Consider the following 20,359-nt stretch of genomic DNA (forward strand, 5'->3'; position numbering starts at 1 on the left):
AGGCACGAATGGTAACACAAAGGGGTAGGAGAGCAGCAGCTGGTTCCCCTTCAGCAAATAAAACAGACTGGATCTTACTCTCAGTTCGCCCAGGACAGAAGCAAACCTGTTTTTGTTATCTCTGAGGAATGCAGTTAACACATTTGAAACACTGGTCACCTGCTTGATCCACGGACACCTTCCCAGGCCCGCACAACTCAAGCATGAAGTCCCTGTTCAACTTTCCCACTGTCATCATTTCACCTCTGTCGGGAAATCCACAGAAAAACATCCAGAGTTTTTTCTTTCAAAAGGAAGTGTGTTTACAGGCACAAACTAATTAAATAAACTAACCTCCCAGCGTCTTGAATGAAAATACTTACAGCATGAAATTTCTGTTTCCTATAGTTTTCAAGACGAGTGGTTTAGGGGTGAGGCGGGCAGGGGTCTGTTATTGTTCTCAATATCACTGGTTTCCCACGCTAGCATTTCAAACAGAAAAGCAGAAAAATCACACCTCGAGCCGAGGGGCACTTACCTTACAGGTGAACTCCGGCCTCGCGGTGTCTAGATGCGGACACGTGCTCTTCCCGGAGTGGGTGCTCCCCGCACCCGGCTCGCGGCCACCAGCTGCGGAGAGCGAGCCCACCTCGCACAGCCTAGACCTCGCTGGCCAGACTCGACCCGCAGCGCGGGGTGCCTGAGCCCGGGGTGGTCCCTCTCCCGCCGGCTCTCCCGCAGCCTCTTCTCCACCCACTGCAAGTTTCCACAGGCGGTTCTCGAAGCCTCGGCGCTTCACGCTGCCCAGCAGCAGGGGTGCGAACCGGGTCTCAACATGTCCAGGAGCCAGAGACTCCGCAAAGATCACAAACGACTTAACGAGGAGCCTGTCGTTCCTTTTAAAGACCAGGGGGCGGGGGCAAGAATCCAAGAGCCCACGTGACCACCGAGCCCGCCGCACGGAAATCTCGGGAGGACGCCCACTCGCCTGCCTCGGCACCCACACTCACCTGGGCAAAGGGGGAAGCCCCGGGGAAGGGCCTACCACCCTGGAAGAGCTTCACAGGCACCCGCAGGGGGAGCAAAGCACACGTGGCGCCCTTCCCGCCGTCGTGAATTTCGGAGGTCTGGGGCGGGGCCTGAGAATGTGCATTTCAAACCAGGTTCAGGGTGCAGCTGAAACCGTTGCCGTCCGGCTGGGGACCACACTCTGAGGATCAAGTCCCTAGACCCTGACCCACGTGGGTCTGACAGGGGCTGGATGCTTGAGTGTCGCTGAAATACAGAAATCTGACTCTAAGAATCCAGTGGTGAAACTACGGAGGCTTTGGATGTTCCCAGTGCCGGGTAGCAAGGGCCGGTTCGTGCCCCTGCAGGGGCCAAGCCACGACGCCGTGGCGGGAGATGGTGGGTGCGGATTCTTAGCAGCTGGCTCGGAAGGCCTTTCGCGTTAGAGCAAAGATCCCAGGAACCTCCTCAAACTCACCCACTGCAAAGAAGCACCTGGAGGAGAAATGCGCCTCCGCGGCGGCGGCGCCCTTCTTCCCTCGGCGGCGCCTCGGTCGAGCTCTCCGCAGGCGAGCGTCCCCTGGTGGCAGCTCCAGTTCCCCGGGTCCGCGGAGCCCCAAGTTCTCCTCACCCACCCTGCAGCAGCCCACAGCGTGAGGACTAGGACTTCAGGATGGTCATGAAGAAGCACCTGGCTTTAGGGCAGCCACTGGTGGCGAAAATCCCATAGGTCATTCTGAGTCCCCAATGCCACATTTGTGTCTAATTAATCAGCCCCAAGTGTTGGGCTTTAGCCGAAAGTGGCCTAGCCCGACTCTAGTGTGCTCTGGGTTTGTAAGAGTGAGGTCCGCAGGCAGTGAAGGCAGGCTCCAAATATGGAGAGCCACCCACTTTATAAACAGTGCTTAGGAAAAAATCTCTACTCCACCACGCCCTTCAATTTTCATTAAAGCAGGGACTCCTGGATTCTCTTAAGTTGTAAGGCAGGGTCCTGATCCTTGAGGCAGAGAAGTTAATTTGAACAGGAGGGTGTGAAGCTGACCAGATTCATCTGTGTAGGACTCTAGAGGACAAGATGCTTCTGTATGCCAATCTCAGCTTTCCTTGTCCCCTCTCCTGGGTGTCCCTGCGTGTACCCAGTAACCATATGCCCCTTCCTCCTTGGCACCCAAGAAAATTTTAAGTGATGGTTTTAAAAAATCAGTTCCTTTTGGAAGTACTGACTTTTAACAAGATACACCTGGAAAGGAAATTATTGTGAAGGAACTTCAGTCTTGAGCCACCAGGCAGACAAAGATAACGTGGGGGTGAAGAAAGCTGACACCTATCAAGTGTCTACATTGTGCCAGAGAATGTGCTAAGTGTTTGCACCCCATCTCATTTAATCCACACCGGAGCTCTGTGAACTGGGTACTATTGACCCTCCTTCTCAGATGAGGAAACTGAGGCCCACACAGCTACCTAAAGCCACACATAGGAAGGAGCCGGTAGCAGCAATGCTTTCATTGACAGCTACCACTGATTAGGCATTTAGCAATGTCCTACTTTTCTGCAGGTTATCTCATTTTCTATACAATAAGCCTAGGAGGGAAATTCTATGATTAAATATCCCCATTTTACAGTTGAGAAAATGGCCAGTCCGTGGCTGAGAAAGACTAGAACCCAGGCGAGAGCCCAAGACTCTGTTATCTTCCATACGATGACTGCAATCAATCAGAAATGATGACTTGGAAGTCAGGACACTAGATCTCCCGCAGATGAGCCCTGCCTCAAAGCCTCCTGCCATCTGAGAGATAAGCGTCTGCTCACCCCAGAACTAGAGCTCTGTGTTTGCTGTGACGCTTCCTTCAGAAGATGTTCCGCTCATGGTAACAGCATGTTCTCATTTTAAAGACCCTCAAACACCCACAGAGGTGGTTTGTTACACAAGGAAACCTCATTGCCGGAAATATTAAGCAAAGAGAATGAATGGGAGTGAGTACATTTCCTTCTGACTCATCCTGTGGTTTGAGAAATGGAAGCGATGGAGGCTTTGCCTGGTTTAATGCAGTGAGGAGGGAGGGTATTATTCCAAAACTAAGAAGGGATTCTTGAGAGAGTTAAAACCAATGACTACACCAAAAAGCACCCTGAAATCTAGTGTTAAGGACCATGCCTCTGTTAGAAGATCCCCGTCTCATTTCCACCCCACTCATGACCTCCCTAAGGAAGCACCTTCATAGTATGACATTGAAAGGCCTTCCTCTTCCCAAAATATTGTAAAACAGGGACTAAAGTCCTCACCACACAATCATCCTTTGGGGTTAAAGGACTGGATTGTTAAAATTTGATCATGTTATATATGATGGGTAATATTAATTTACTAGCATTTATGATTACACTAATGAGATGAGCTTACGAGATGAGCTAAATGTCACCTGGGAAAGAAAGCAAAGGAGGTCGGCATAGGACAGGTACATTTTTGCTGTAGGAGGAAAGAAAGCCGCTCCATCTGGGTGCACCTTCCTCATCTTTTCATCCTACCTTTTTCTGTCTAGTGAGGTCTTACCCAGGCCAAAGCCAAGAGCCTAAGTGAAGACTGAGATAGCCTAGCGGAATGTGCACACTGCCTCCCCCACGGCGCTCATCCCGGTCCACACTGCCTGCGCTGTGATTGTACAGGGCGCATCTTGTATCTCTGGCTTCCCCCACAGTAGCATCGTACCCACAGGACCCACCTCGTTCAACCCAGACGTTCAACAAACACCTGAAGGCTTCTACTCGGAAAAATCAGAGGAAAAGGGAAGAGATGTTCAGCAGTAAAGATCCCATTAAGAGGCAAAACAAACAAAACCCTGTTGAAGGCAAGAAAGCAAAAGCTGACGTGGAGAGGAGGATTCCTACAAATCAGGGCGTGCTACAGGATGATGACTTTGGATTATCGCTCGTTCTCCTCTGAGCCTGAGGCCACCTGGGAGCAGTTAAGTCCTGGGATGCTCTTACCTGCTCCAGAGGATAATAGGTTCAGGCTCTTTCTTCATGATGTATGATTATAAATTGGTCTGTTTTAAGAGGATTTGAGAGATGTAACCTTAAACTTCAGGAATTACTAAGAGAGAAGGGAAAGACTCGTTGCACCTGCAATGGCACCTTTATGTGGAGGCGATGAATTGGAAAGGTGGGATTACTAACGCGATATGCCAGGTTATTTCAGCTGCTCATGAATCAGGGTTTGTAAAATAAAATTCGATATTTGAAAATTGGATTTCAGTAGTAGAGCTTTTTAGGATCATGTCTCTTGTGGAAATAAAAATGAACATCTATGTACCTTTCCAACCCAGGCACTGCAGGAGGCAGTCTTGCCAAGGTTGTCTTATTTTTATTTTGTTTAATCCTCATAAGTTCCTTTTCGCTGTCCTTGCTTTACAGTTAGGGAAACAGAGCCTTAGAGAGATGACGTTTCTTTTGCAAGGTCATCCATGGGCATGTGGCAGAGTTTTCTACCTACCTGTGAATCCCTTGCTTTCTCCTCTGTTATAACGGTGATGTTTTTCTTACTTGTTGTGTAAACTGAGGCGCATTTGTCCTGTAGAGCCTGGATATTGCTGAACGAAATCTTGTCAAGTTCTTGTCTAGGCATGACCATCTGTATGCATATTTATATAACTTTATTCTTTACTGACATGGCTTTGACCGGAACCCTGGGTAAGGCTGCCAAGGACATAAGCAGCAAGGTAGCACTAACCTGGTTTCTAAGTGCCCAGACCACAGGACAAGGTTACTCTGACCTGCAGCTGAAACGAAGCCCTTGGGCAGCTAGCACGTATAGCCAACTCCTTATAACTCACCCTCATCTGTCTGTCTTGGTCTTCGACATTTGCAAACATACAGGTAACATAAGTTTTTGTCCTATCTACTGCTCCTTAAAGATACTTAAATTCCACCCAAATCTCTTGCATTAATTTGTTTCTAATTTCTGTTTGAAATCAAACAACACGAAGAATATAAGTTCCTATCCTGAGCCCCAGCTGTGACTGAAGCAATTCTCTCTTGAGCTACCAAAGAAACTTGCCCCTGGAGGTCACTGGCAGGGATGTGAACACCCTGAAAGAAAATGTTAAAGAACTGTTAGAAATGGTGGCAAATGGTAATATGCAATTTCACAAATGACTCCAATGCAATTCTGGAAATGCAGCTTCTTTACCTCTTCTGGCACAGAATAAAATAATATTAATAACAGGTCAGACAGTGTAATAGTCCCAGATAGGAGGTCAAAAAAAAAAATAGGGTATACAGACAGAAATGGCTCAAGAAGCCACAGATTCTAATAAGACCGTCTGCTTCCATAGAGTTTAGAATTCAAAAAAAAATGAAGTTTTTTCTACTTCTCGTAAATGTATTTGACATTTTCAAGTTCTTTGTTCATATCATGGAAAGTTACTAGAAATGTCTCATATTGTCAAATAACACTCTATTGATGCACCTTGCATTAATGGCTTTTGTAAAAATGTAGACCCCATCCTTCGTGTACAGAGAGCGTTCACGTATGTCATTGCTTGATCTGATGAGTCTAACCAGAGAGAGGAATGGTTCTCCATGATTCAGTCTCCCCTTTTGCTGGGAATTGCAGCCAGGAGATAAACTTCTCCAAGCAGTTTCTATAGCTTCTGAGGGGGGCGCCAACGTGGTCCAGTGTACTAGGATCCCTGTCGTCCCCCTTTTTCTCTTCTTTTAACAGCTCCGCGTTGTTTTTTTTCTGTCTATCCAGGCAGTTCGCTCACTAATCTGTTCTTCTGGTTCTGCCCACGCTCAGGCCCGAGGCTTCCTCAGGCTGCTCCCAGCCGCCACACTCTTCCATCCACCGGCCACAACTCACTAAGAGAACTGCTATCCTAGGGTCACGTTGGCTTTTACAATTAACACAGCACACACATGGCCATGCCACACTTCGTTTTCACACCAACTCTGTGACAGTAATTTTATCCCCATTTTGCAGGTAAGGAAACTTCAGCGAGTTCGCTAGATTCACACTTAGAGGAACCCTAGTCGTCTGACTCGTTCTGTAGATCTGTACCCGCCTCCCTGAGGGAGATAAATTTCCTGCATTCCTAGCACGAGACAAGGGTGTCTCTCTGAGTGTCCACCATGCTGCTACTGCTACTATCCTTGGGCTGTGTCACCTGACCCCACCCCTTCCCTCTGCCCTTCCCAATTTATCTCAATCTGAAATACCATTCAAGGCAGAAAATCATTGACAATTTTTTTTTTTTTTTGAGAGAGTGCACATGCGAGTCGGGGGTGGGGTGCAGAGGGGGAGGGAGAATCCTAAGCACACTCAGTGCGAGCCCAACTTGGGGCTCGATCTCATGCCAAAACCAAGAGTCAGACACTTAACCGACGGGGCCAACCAGGTGCCCCTCATTATAACTTCTTTAGTTAAATTTAAAGTTATTCTGACACTCAGCATTACATTTATTCTTTCATAAAACTCTTCTTTGGAACCGCTTCTTGCCTTTATCTCTTTGATGCTGAAAATCAGGAATGCCCGAAGCGCTTACCTAAGAGGCAGGAGAACCTGAAGGTATTTGCTCTCAGTTGAGGAGGAGGAGATAACATTCATTCAGCAACTGCTTGTAAACACTCGATCTGCACGATTTCGTGTTATCCTCAAAACAATCTCCCAAGGGAGGCGCTATCTGTTCCCCCCTCGCCAATGAGAAGACTAAGGCTCAGAAAGTTGACTTTGCCGGGTATCACCCAGCAAGAAGAGCAGAGGGTTCCCAGCAGATCTGTTTCACAGCAACACTCATTCTCCAAACTGCTGAGCTCCTGAAGGCTTCGTATTCTGGTGGAGGGGAGCAGACCGACGCCCAAGAAATGACCGGCCGTGCCTGTTACAAATGATCAGGGACAAGTGAATGGTGGAGATGGGGAGTTTTGCGGACATTCAGAGGATTCCCTGAATGTTGGGGTTCCTCTTAGAAACTAACTCCCAGAGCTTGTTTCCTGAGCTGAGTTTCAGACATGGAAGGTGCCAATCTCCCAGGGGGGCTCCTCCGAATTCTGCAGGTGCCCAGGCCCAGGCTTGTGTCCTCCCCTCGGCATCCCTCACTCTTCCATTCTGGCTGCTGGAAGCTGTTTGGGGCACAGGACTTCTACAGAGAAGACGGAGAACACACGGGCACCAAGCAGGATGGAACCCAGCCACGTAGCAGATGTGCACCCTTGAACTCTTCTCTGGCCTCTTTGATCTTCGGTAAAATAAGAACACAAGAATGTACTGCATGAGACGGTGGGGAGCATGAGCTGTAACCCGTCTGACACCCCGCAGATTCTCCATACAGGACAGCTTTTTAAAATCCGCAGTCCCGGGAACAAAGGGCTTCACAGGTGTGGGGAAGACTTGGCCGAGGGGGAGGCAAAGAGCAGGTCTGGTGGTTAGAGAGGTCTGGGCCCCCAGGGTGAGGGAGGTAGTAAGAATTAACTCCCTGCCAGGAGTTAGTCACAGAGCTCTGCCGACATCTCTTCAGGCAGGCCCAGTTGTGAAGTGAGTCAAAGAACCAATGTAAGACTGATTTAAAGCAGAGTTTTCCCACACTCCTGGATCATGAGTTGCCTGAGTCACTTGTTTAAGATACGGATTCCCAGCCCCCTCCTCTCCAGCAGGCTCTGAACCAGGAGTTCTGGGGCAGGTCCTGGAAATGCACATTTTCCACAACCCACCGGGTGAGTTTATGACCAGCGAAATTGGGAAAACATTGCTGTAAAATGTTCAAACTGCTTAGATGTCCGCTGTATAATGGAATCTGCATAATGGATGATTTATGATCCCCATTTTGTAGGAAAGGTAACTAAGACCCAACAAAGCTCGGCAGTGTGGCAAAATCTGTTCACACGGGCCCCGGAGAGCTAAATACTCAGAGTTAAATACTCCAGGAATCTGCAATCCAATTGTTAAACCAATCATAGCTTGAAATCTGTCACGGTAAGTAGTTCCATGATGGATTTCTCTTGGCCAGAGGGGAGCCTAAGGGTGCTCTTTCCTTCAGAGAACAGGACATTGATTGACGTGAACACTTCTCAGCTATTCTCTGGGTTTTGGTTCATGGCTCACTCTGAATACTGTATTGTCTTTTTCTTTAGGGAATCTGTAAGTACTACATGCAGAACAGGACTTCTTTTTTTTAAGAACTGGTTTACTAGGACACCACCTAGCAAAAGTAATTTAGTCTTATTGTTAGTCACTGAGCCAAGTTCACCTGTGTCCTTACTACTGGTCCAGGTGCTTGGGTCCGGACATTTTCTCCTCCTGCAATGAACATCTTTTATCATCCCTAGAACCTCCAGTCCTAGATAAACTTATTAAGGGCTCAAATTCTACAAAGGACCACCTGCTATGGAGTTGGTTCAGATTTTCCAGTTAGAGGATGGAAGCATTGGCTTTACACAACAGGGTCATGTCTCCCTCTAATGGATGGTAAAGAATAAGACAAGCAAGATTTCTTTTTGTTGTGGAATCAGAAGGCTTTGTATAATTTATCTCTATTATGTGTGATATGGGTAACACGTGTTAAAACAATATATAGTAACTTATTCAGCTAATTTCCAAGACCAGCACAAAAATGTCCTTTTGTTTTCATTCACTCAATATTTCATTCATTATTTATCATTTACTTAACTATGTGTCAGATGTTGAGGTATAAAGCTATGAACAACACCACGTAAAGACAAAGAATGAGAAAACTCATGATATGAAAGATTGCCAAGATATATAAAGGAAAAAAACAGAGTATAGGACGGTATGAATAATGTCATTTGTTTAGAGGCACCTGGGTGACTCGGTGGATTAAGCGTCTGACTCTTGATTTCGGCTCAGGTCATGATCTCAGGGTCCTGGGATCGAGCCCCACGTGTTGCTCCATGCTCAGCAGGGAGTCTGCTCAAGCATTCTCTCTCTCCCTCTCCCTCTGCTCCTCCTCCTGCACGCTCTCTCTCTCTGAAATAAATAAATAAATCTTTTTAAAAATAAAATATTAAAAAAATACATATCATTTGTTCAAAAGGAAGGAGAAAGAATACACACGCAACAACTCACATAAACTATCTCCAGTAATATACACACCAAAAAAACTATTAACACTGATTGGTTTCCTCCTAGAAGGTAAAGAAGAATATCTGGAAAATAGAGTTTTCACTGTATTCCTTTTATATATTTTTAATTGCGAACCGTGTAAAGGTATTTCCTAATTGAAAATAAACATTGGAAATTAGTAAAGCAGAAATGAATGAGGCAGGTCCTGTGTTCAGTTTCTTGGGAGGAAATTCACTGCACATACAATAACCGTGTGTAGAAGCATGCCCAGTGTGCTGGCAAGCACAGGAAGAGGCACTTACTCTGATCGGGGGGAGAGGACATGGAAGCAGGAAAGCTCATTAGAGGCCAGGTCAAGGAGAACCTTCTATGCCAAGCTAAAGAGCTTTCACCTTCTGTAGGCAAATAGCCATTTAAAGACTTTAACGGGAAATTAACAAGTAGAGTCACATTTTAAAGTATCATTCCAGGGGCACCTGGGTGGCTCAGTTAGTTAAGCTTCCAATTCTTGGTTTCAGCTCAGGTCATGCTCTTATGGGTCTTGAGATCAAGCTCCCCGGGGAGTCTGCTTGAGGAATCTCTCCCTCTGCCCCTCCCCCAATTTGCACGTGCTCGCTCTCTCTCTCTAAATAAATAAATCTTTTTTAAAAATAATAAAATACAGGATTGTTCCAGTGGCAATGTGGGGGCAAGACTGCAGGAAGTCTAGACGAGACAAAAGGTAGAGCCAGACCCCTTTTCAGTAACTTTCCTTCTTCAAAGTCCTGTTTTCTAGGGTTGAAATGCTTCCGAGTAAGAACAGATGTAGGCTTGGCTGAGTATAGGTTAAAGACAATTTATGCAATCTATTCAGATTACTTATTCTTGGTCTGCAGAGGAAATTATCCAATAACCATAATTTTTTTAAAAAGATTGTATTTATTTATTTGACAGGGAGAGAGACAGCGAGAGAGGGAACACAAGCAGGGGGAGTATGAGAGGGAGAAGCAGGCTTCCCGCAGAGTGGAGAGCCCTACGGGGCTAGATCCCAGGACCCTAGGATCATGACCTGAGCTGATGGCAGACGCCCAACGACTGAACCACCCAGGCGCCCCTCCAATAACTAATTTACTTACAGTATGCTAGGCACACTAGCAAGTACTTACTGAATGACACCTCACGAGTCCTTGCAATAATCATATAAACTAGGTCCAAGCATGCTGCTAAATTTTACAGATGAGAAGACTGAGAGTCACGTAAGTTAACAGCCTGCCCAAGGCCAAACAGCTCAAAAATGTCCGATGGATTTGAGCCCATCTGTCTCATTCCACAGCTCATGTTTTCAAGTATCAGCATACACAGGGTCCTCTCTGAGCTGTTCAACCAAACACCAACTCCCTCTCACTGCCAAACCTGACTTCTAAAATACCCCCTCTGAACCCTCTTGCCCTGTTGGTGGGAATGCAAACTGGTGCAGCCACTCTGGAGAACAGTATGAAGATTCTTCAAAAAGTTACAAATAGAATTATCCTACAATCCAGCAATTGCACTACTATGTATTTACTCAAAGGATACAAAAATACAGATTCAAAGTGGTACATCCACGCTGATATTTATAGCAGCATTATCAATAATAGTGAACCCATGGAGAAAGCCCGAATTTCCAAGACTGATAAATGGATCAAGAAGATGTGGTATAGAACGTGCCTGGGTGGCTCAGTTGGTTAAGCGTCGGCTCGGGTCATGATCCCAGTGTCCTGGGATGGAGCCCAGCATCGGGCTCCCTGCTCAGTGGGAGTCTGCTGCTCCCTCCCCCCGCTCTTGTGCTCTCATTTGCTTTCTCCCTCACAAATAAATAAATAAAACCTTAAAAAAACATGTGGTATATGTATATACAATGGAATATTATTCAGTCATAAAAAACAAATGAAATTGGGTGCCTGGGTGGCTCAGTCGGTTAAGCATCTGCCTTCAGCTCACGTCATGATCCTGGAGTCCCGGAATTGAGTCCCACATCAGACTCCCTGCTCAGTGGATAGCCTGCTTCCCCCTCTGCCCCTCACCCTGCTTGTGCTCTCTATCTCTCTCTCGCTCTCTCTCAGATAAATTAAATTAAATTAAATTAATGAGATCTTGCCATTTGCAACATGGATGGACCTAGAGTGTATTATGCTAAGTGAGGTAAGTCAGCCAGAGAAAGATAAATACCCTATGATTTCATTCAGATGTGGAATTTAATAAACAAAACAGATAAACATAGGAGAAGGGAAAGAAAAATAAGATGAAAACAGAGGGGGAGGCAAACCATAAGAGACTCTTAATTACAGAGAACAAACTGAGGGTTGATGGAGGGATGTGGGTGGGGGTTGGGCTAAATGGGTGAGGGGCATTAAGGAGGGCACTTGTGATGAGCACTGGTTGTTGTATGTAAGTGACAACTGAATTCTACTCTGGCAACCAATATTGTTCTGTATGTTAACTAACTAGAATTCAAATAAAAGTAAAAATTAAATTAAATTAAATTAAATGTTCCCCTTCCTTCCAGCAGCCCTAGGCAAAATGGCAGAAAGAGTAGTTAAACTTTTTTCTCCTTCTCATTGCCTCCCCCAACTGCATCCTGCATCACCTCATCTACTTCCCATTTCCTCTCATCTCCGTTTAATCTCACCCCATCTTCTTCCCACCTCTCCCCATCTCCTCCCACCTCCCCCCATCTCCTCCCACCTCCCCTCATCCCCTCCACCTCTCCTCATTTCCCTCCCACCTCCCCTCTCCCCTCATCCCCATCCCACCTCCCCTCATCTCTATCTCAGCTTCCCCGTGCTTTGTGGTTCTTCTACCCGGTTGCACTGGAGATGCAGGTCTTCTCTGCTCCTTTCCCAAAATCAAATCTCCTGAAGTACAGGACACTAAGACAGAGAAGGATGAAGATCTTAAAATAAAATTCTAAGGGTGGACTTTCAGGCATCCTCCAGCACTGAGGGCTGAGGGGGGGCTAGGAAGGCAGCCAGTCTTTTTGCAGGTTGTTGAGTAAAGTGTGGTCTTCATGGATGCCTCTTCTGTTACATGAGGCGTTCCTCACCCATTTTGATTCTCCACGGGAAAGGGGAAGTGTGTAAACTGATCTCCAGGAGATTCATTTCCCCCTGTCCCCAGTTTTCCACAACAAATACAAGAGAGATGAAAGGAAGGAGAGGAAATTAGCCAGACACCTCTTACTCAGGTGACTTTCCACAGCTGACTACCAGAGCAAGACCTGAGAGAGTCCCTCCCTCAGGCCCTAACATTTTGAGGGCCTAAGGGAAGGGTACACATGAAGGCTTACTCGTTACACATTTAAATTTTTAAACATAAGAAATAAGCCAACAAATTGTTAAACAAAATGTATTTATTGTACAAATGTATTTTGCAAACATACCTTTGAAATGACACAAATGAAAAAGTGTATCTAAAGCTATGTTTGCTAGGACGGAAAGTTGGCAAAAAATCAAAGATGATTGAATTCAATCGTTATCATGCACGTCTGGCTTCTGTTGATAGGACAACACTGTTTGGATGAATAATAACATTTGAATGAGTACTAACATGAAAACATACATAATTTACAATTACATCCTAAAAGTTATTGTTTTAGTCTATTCATTCTGCTGTAACAAAGTACCACAGACTGGGTGGGCTCATAAACAACAGAAATTTATTTCACAGTTCTGGAAACATGGGAATCCAAGACCAGGGTGCCAGCATGGTTAGGTTCTGGCAAACGCCCTCTTCAGGATTGTAAACTGCCTACTTGCCGTGTGGGCAACAGGAGGGATCTCGCTGAGGTCTTTATTGTAAGGGTACTAACCCCATGAGGCTCCACCCTCATGACTTCATCGCATCCCAAAGACCCCCAAACGCCCCACCTCCTAATACCATCACCTTGGGCATTAGTTTTCCATATATGAATTTTGAGGACACACAAATAATGAGACCATAGCAGTTATATCTCTTGCCTTTGTTTCAGAAATTCACCAATTATTTTTTTGAATTTTTATATAATTTATGTTCTATTAATATAAAGAATAAAAAATAAAATGTAATTGTTTCAAATTGTAATTCCAAAGTAACAAAGTTTGAATATATATACATATATATGTATAAACATATATATATACATACATACACATATATGTATATACATACATACACATATATGTATATACATACATATACACACATATGTATATACATACATATATACATACTGTATATACATGTGTGTGTATATATACACACACACACACACACACACACACACACATACTGTTTTAATTCCTGAATAGCTATGGAACCATGAAATAGAACATGAAGAGAAGCAAGAAAATGGGACTACAGGAAAATGATACTCAATTAAGCAAGAAACTACTGCATTTTGGCTCTTGGAGGAGAATTAGCCGGACTAACTAGTCTTTTCTTCTTACCCAAGTGCTTCTGTTCAACTCGGTCCTGCCTTCAAAGTAATGTCCATCTCTGCCACCAGAGACAACACAAAACTTCATGGCATTCTGACAGATTTTATTTCAAGGACACGGGGCCTAGAAAAAGATAAATAAAGACCATTCTATTCCTAGTTTGTTTAGAATTTCTACCAGGAGTGGACATTGGATTTTGTCAAATGCTTTTTTGCGTCAACTGTGATCTGAATGTTTGTGTTCCCCTCTTCATAATTCATATGTTGAAATCTTAACCCCCAGGGGGTGACTGCGTGGCTCAGTCGGTTAAATGCCTGCCTTCAGCTCAGGTCACGATCTTGGGGTCTTGGGAGTGAGCCCCGAGTCGGCCTCCCTGCTCAGCAGGGAGTCTGCTTCTCCTTCTCCCTCTGCCCTTCCCTCTGCTTGTGCTCGCTCTTTCTCTCTCTCTCTTTCAAATAAATAATAAATAAAATCTTAAAAAAAATCTTAACCCCTAGAAGTTACGGTATTAGTAGGTGGGGCAGTGGGAGGCTATCAGTCATGAGGGGGGAATCCTCATGAATGGGATTAGTGCCTTTATGAAAGAGGCTCCGGAGATATTCCTTGCCGCCTCTACCATAGCAGGACACTGGGAGAAGGTACCAGCCAAGAATCAGGAGGCTGGTTCCCGCCAGACAACACACCAAATCTACCAGCATTTGAGCTTGGACTTCTAGCCTCCAGAACTGTGAGAAAGAAATTTCTGTTGTTTATAAGCTACCCAGTCTGTATTTGGTTAAAGCAGACAGAAAGGACTAAAACAACATCTGCTGAGATAATCATTTGGCTCTTATTTCTTACTATATGGTGAATATTGGGTTTTTAAATTTTTATTTAAATTTTAGTTAACATACAGTACACTACTGGTTTCAGGAGTTGATTGTTTTTTTAAGTGAACTCTTACATTCCTAGGATAAAACCCAGTGGTCATAATGGATTATCTTTTTTACATACCATTAAATTTTTTTAAAGGTTTACTTATTTGGGGGGGAGGGGCAGAGGGAGCGAGAGAGAAACCCAAGGAGACTCCACGGTGAGCGGGGAGCCCGACATGGGGCTTGATCTCACAACCCTGAGATCCCAACCTGAGCCAGAACTCTGAGTTGGGTGCTCAACCAACTGTGCCACCCAAGTGCCCCTACATACCGTTAGATTTGATTAAACTTTTCTTCACAATTGATCTGTGGTTTTCTTTTCTTGAAATATCTTTGTCAGATTTTGATACCAAGGTAATGCTCTCATCCTAGAATGAGTTGCTGTTTGTTTTCCGTTCGCCCCATGAGTTCTTTGGGAGTTTTTTCCTTTTCTTCTGTGTTCTTTGGGATTTATAATTTTGTTATAAATTCCATTCTATGGGGGCGCCTGGGTGGCACAGTCGTTAAGCGTCTGCCTTCGGCTCAGGGCGTGGTCCTGGCATTCTGGGATCGAGCCCCACATCAGGCTCCTCCACTATGAGCCTGCTTCTTCCTCTCCCACTCCCCCTGCTTGTGTTCCCTCTCTCGCTGGCTGTCTCTCTCCCTGTCAAATAAATAAATAAAATCTTTAAAAAAATAAAAAATAAATAAAGCCCATACTATGTTTTGTTTGTTTAAAAGGCCAGTTGTCTTTTGAAGATATTTAAATTAAAAAATCATATATATCTACCCATGTAGTTAGCATTTCTGGTGTAGACATTGTTTCCAGCAGAGATATAGATTTCTATCTGGAATCATTTTCCTTCTGCCTGAAAAACTTACATTTCAAAGAAATGAGGGACGCCTGGCTGGCTCAGTTGATAGAGCATTTGACTGTTGATCTCACAATTCTGAGTTCGAGCCTCATGCTGGGTGTAGAGATTACTTAAAAATAAAATCTTTTAAGAAATTACCATTTAAAAGAAAAAAAAAACAAAGACATGATCTATTTAGCCACAAAAAGGATATGGAGGAACCTTAAATGTGTATTTCTAAGTGAAAGAAACCAGTCTGAAAAGCCTACATACTATGTGCTTACAACCATACAACATTCTGGAAAAGGCAAAACTATGGAGACAGTTTAAAGATCAGTTGTTGTCAGGGGTTCAGGGAGAGGAGGGGGAGCACAGAGCATTTTTAGGGCAGTGAAACCATTCTGTGCAATATTGTAATCGGGGATACACGAATGTGCTTACCTCAAAATCCATAGAACAGTACAACATGAAGGGTAAACCCTAACTATGGACATTAGTAAAAAATATGTCAATATAGGTTTATAATAATGAATGGATCACACTGACGCAAAATGTCAATAATAGGGGAAATTGTGGGGTGGGAGAGGAGGTATAAGGCAACTCTACTTCCTGTGCAATTTTCTTATAAACTTAAAACTACTCTAAAAATTAAAGCCTATTTTTGAAAACCATTTGTATTTTTTTTATAGTGCTGATCTGCTAGAGATTAGTTCTTTTAACTTTTGTATGCCTGGAACATATTTGTTTTACCTTCGTTTCTGAAAGATATTTGTACTTTGTAATATTTGTAACTTTTAGGCTGACAATTTTTTGTTGTTACTTTAAGGATGTTGTACAACTATGTTCTCAATTGTGTATTTTGATGAGGGATTTCCTGTCATCCTTATCTTTATTTCTCTAGGCATAACATTTTGTCTTTTCTAGCTTCTCCTTTCTCTTCGTCACTGTGTATCAACCAGGGTTCAAGCAGAGAATCAGAACAAAAAAGATTTGTTACAAGGAATTGGCTTATGTGATCATGGGGGCTGGTTAGGAAAGCCTGAAATCCACAAGACAGATTGTCAGGAAGAGCGCTGGAACTCTCAGGCTTGGGAAGAATTTCATCTTCTGGGAACAAGCTACACCCGACCTCTACCTGGGGAAGACAATGGGGGCTGTGGACCACTTCTCTCTCTGACCAGTTTATTTCATTCACTTCCAGCTCCTTTCTAAGATTTCAGATCCTTCTGGCCTTTCGGTACTATTGCCGGAATCTGAAGTCTACCTCCATTCCCAGTATATTTTGTGGAGATAGATATGGAAATGGGCAACATTAAGAAACATACGTGGATGGTCAGCTATTTCTGCTGTAATATCATGGTCCAGTATTTGTTTCAGAACCTTGAACAGAAATTTGAATGGATCTAGGGTGCTTGACATTGCCATCCTGAAAACACTGATGAGAGAATTAATCAGTTTATTTCATAGAATTCATGGGCTGAGAGAGTCTATTTCTCTCGTAGAAAGAATCCTGAATGGAAATCTTGGCTAGATTGTCCCTGGGGCCTATACTATGCTGCCATAGAGGCTGCCATGGGCTCAGTTTCATCTAAACCAGCATATTATGTTAAATTATGGACCTCTCCCTTACCCCTCCCACCCCCACCAACCTGTAACTCCCTTTGCTTTGAGGAGAAAATTCAGTTTGGAAGCCTCCCTCTACATGATTCTCCCCTCTCACATTTTTTAAAAGATATTATTTTTTTAAAGTAATCTCTACACCCCACGTCAGGCTTGAACCTACAACCCCGAGATCAAAAGTGGCACACTCCCCTGACTGAGCCAGCCAGGCGCCCTGCCCCATTCTCACCTTTTATCCTTAAAAAGCTCACCTGCAGCAACAGCGTGATTCCACAGAATCCCAGTTCTCCAACCTGATGGCCCATGCATGCGGAAGCATTTAGGATGCATCCTGGGCAGGCTGGCTCAGAGCCTGGGCTCCTTAACCATCACCCTCTGTGACTCCATCACTATCACATCTCCCTCCCACCATCACACATCACTGGGAGACGAGCAACAGCACCCTTAGAAGCCTGCTTTTGATAGTCCTTTGGCATTCATTTTTTCTCTCCTGGCTAGACAGTGCTGATAATTTTCCAAAGCTACAAAGCAATTTTGACTTTATCTTTTTTTTTTATCATCCTTAATGACTAGTACATAATGCCTAATAAAAGGGAATCGGCCAAGTTACGTGCATAACTTTTATCAAAAAGAGACTTCTGTTCAATCCCTTTCTACCTCTTACTAGTGTTTCATATTGCACAAGTGGGTTAAAATTCCTGAGCTTCAGTTTCTTTGTAAAAAAAAAAAAAATGGTGGCAATAATACCTAGGCATTTTGTGATAATTAAATGAGATAATATACCTAAAGCATTTGGCACAGTGCCTCATATGCAGTAGATATTCAGTAAATGGTAGCTATTATTGCCAAATTCTTTTTTCTTTCACCACAATGGGTAAAAGCAGACTAATCTGGCATTTCTAAACTCCCTACAGAATACAAAGATTAATTAATATTCATCACTGCTTAAAGGAGTATGTTATCTAAGTGGAGATGTTACACAAGCCAAGGGTGCTGTGATATAATACTACTTCAACGGGACCGTTTCAGTTATAAGTAATAAAGAATCTTGACTCAAGGGACCTACACAGAAGGACACCTAACATCTCATCAACAAGTCTGGGTGTAGGGCAGCTCCAAATGTCATTCCAAGTTCAGAAGCTCAATATTGTCATCAAGCCTGCCCTTTCCATCTTCTGCTCTGCTGTCCTTGGTGTGACCCACTTCCTTCTAGAGTCTGGAGAGTTAGAGTAGTTCAAGGGTCACATTTAGCCACAATGTGCAGAAGAAAAGAGGATGACCTCCTTCCTGGGTCTTTTTTGAAAGCAAGGAAAACCTTCCCAGAAGTTCTGCCAGCATATTTCTCACGTCTCCTTGGCCAAACTGGCTGATAGTCACACCTCTAGACCAATCATTGGCTAAGGGAAAGGGCCTTATCTAGCTTGTACCTACCAGGATTGATCTCTTCTCCAAGCACAGGACTGCAGAGAAAGAGCGGAACCCAAACAAACATGGGGCTGTAGCAATAACAACAACAACAACAACAACAAAACAAAAAAAAAACAACAACAAAAGAAGGAAATGGCTATTGGGTAAGGAACCAAATGTTCCTGTTCCACTTAGGACACTAGTTCCTTGAGATCTACTCGGGGCTGCTTTGAATTCCTCTGTTTGAATGCATGTAATAAAGGATGGAGAAACCTCAGTAGGTTTGTGTCCAGCCAAAACCTGTCACTGGGGAGTCCCTGGCTGGCTCAGTTGGAAGAGCATATGACTCTCGATCTTGGGGTTATGAGTTCGAACCACGTCGGGTATAGAGATTACTAAAAAATAAACTTTATTTTTTTTTAAGATTTTATTTATTTATTTGAGGGAGTGCGTGTGAGTGCGTGCATGTGAGAGCAGCGGGAGGTGCAAAGGGAGAGGGAGAAAATCGCCAGCAGACTCTGCACTGAGCACACAGATCCCGGAGCAGGGCTCCATCCCAGGACCCTGAGATCATGACCTGAGTGGAAATCAAGAGTCAGAGGCTTACCAACTGAACCACCCAGGTGCCCCTAAAAAATAAACCTCAAAAACAAAAGTGCTGTTACAGAAAACCCACTTCAGCCCTAAAACAACAATAAAAAGTCAGGCAGGTGTTCCAAGATGAAAATTAGCATCACGTATATTGCCGCAGTATATAATGTACAATTATTTCACATACGATCATAAACACGGTTTCTAAAGGCAAGATTATATAAGAGAGTAGTTTGCCTTTTTCAAGAGATCCTGGGGACCTTAGCACTTCCATTTACTTTAGCAGCTAAACCAAAGCAGTATTACATCTTTCCATCTTGCCTTTATCTTTAAATGTTCTTATTAGATGCAACAAAAATGGCATATTGATTTCAAAATCTCATTTACAGTGTGTTCAAAATACTTAACAATTCAATCTGTCTGACCTACTCCTACATCCATGTTCCTGGTCATTCTCTGTCAATTACCTAATACACACTTCCCTGCAAAATGAAGCCATTCTTTTATTAGATTTTTGTTCACAGTTCTCCAAAATCATTTCAACTTGCAGCTGTCCTTAGGAGATTGGAGGATACTAAAATTACAGAGAAAGGATACTGACTTAGGGATTGATTTTTAAATAATTGTGAAGCTCTACTGGCCTAGAGGGTGTTGAGGGAGCCTAAAGAAAATTATATGAAAATGCATTAAGAGGAGAACTTAACGTTATTTTATAAAACTCTAACTTAAATTCATATTTGGGCCTCTTGACATTTCAAAAAATCCCAGAACGATTTTGCTTCACATTTTAACAGCCTACATTTCTTCCCTAGCTTTACCTCCTCTACTCACCACTGCATGATGATACAATCAATGCTTAATATTGGCGACGTCCAGGTCTCACACCTGTGCTATGAAACACATACTAATCCTTGGTGCAGGACAATGCATTGTTTATGCTGCAAAGCTATGTGAACAACAGAGGGAAATTTATTAACAAAATCAGAGCATGGACTTTTTCTTAGGCAGAATAGCCATACGTTTTCCATAGAAGTGTGTGTGTGTGTGTGTGTGTGTGTGTGTGTGTGTGTGTGTGTGAGAGAGAGAGAGAGAGAAAGAGAGAGAGAGAGAGAGAGATGTGGCCACTCTCTCCGACTAAATTGAAAGGATTTTAAAATGTGAACTCACAATCTCAGACCATTTATTTCAGATTACTGGGCCAATCAATTTAACTATGAGAAATGGATTTGACAATCTTGTCAGTAAGAGTAAAAGGCATAATTTAATCATTAAAGTTACTTGAATGTGCATTTATACTCCCTCCTGGAGTGTTCCTCTTCTACTTATTCATTTGTCCGTGAAATCAAATACAGGTTTGAAACATCTATAATTATTCCAAAACAGATACGTCTGTAAACTGCCTTTGAAGAATTAAACTACCGTATTTTATTTGTCAAATAAACTTTTATGTACAAATACCTACTCGTAAATGAAATTAGGGTAAATCTGTGGCTATAATAGAAG

The 20,359-nt window shown here is 43.7% G+C and overlaps 1 protein-coding gene and 1 long non-coding RNA gene across 2 annotated transcripts in view; both read right to left on the minus strand.

Annotated features, from left to right (window-relative positions):
* ESR2 (estrogen receptor 2) overlaps positions 1 to 1,027 on the minus strand; it is a 69,428-nt gene extending 68,401 nt beyond the window's left edge. The window contains exon 1 of the mRNA XM_045810479.2: positions 518 to 1,027. The gene's annotated coding sequence lies outside the window, so the exon portion shown is untranslated. The remainder of the gene's footprint in view (positions 1 to 517) is intronic.
* Positions 1,028 to 8,693: 7,666 nt separating this feature from the next.
* Positions 8,694 to 15,080, minus strand: LOC148107683 (uncharacterized). The gene is made up of 3 exons (XR_015721716.1): positions 14,677 to 15,080; positions 13,501 to 13,614; positions 8,694 to 8,962 (listed from the first exon to the last, which is right to left on the minus strand). It is a non-coding gene; the product is annotated as an uncharacterized LOC148107683 (long non-coding RNA).
* Positions 15,081 to 20,359: the final 5,279 nt, after the last annotated feature.

This window comes from Ursus americanus, chromosome 26 (genome assembly GCF_024610735.1).
Source record: "Ursus americanus isolate L20-20 chromosome 26, mUrsAme1.1.p, whole genome shotgun sequence".
Taxonomy (NCBI): domain Eukaryota; kingdom Metazoa; phylum Chordata; class Mammalia; order Carnivora; family Ursidae; genus Ursus; species Ursus americanus.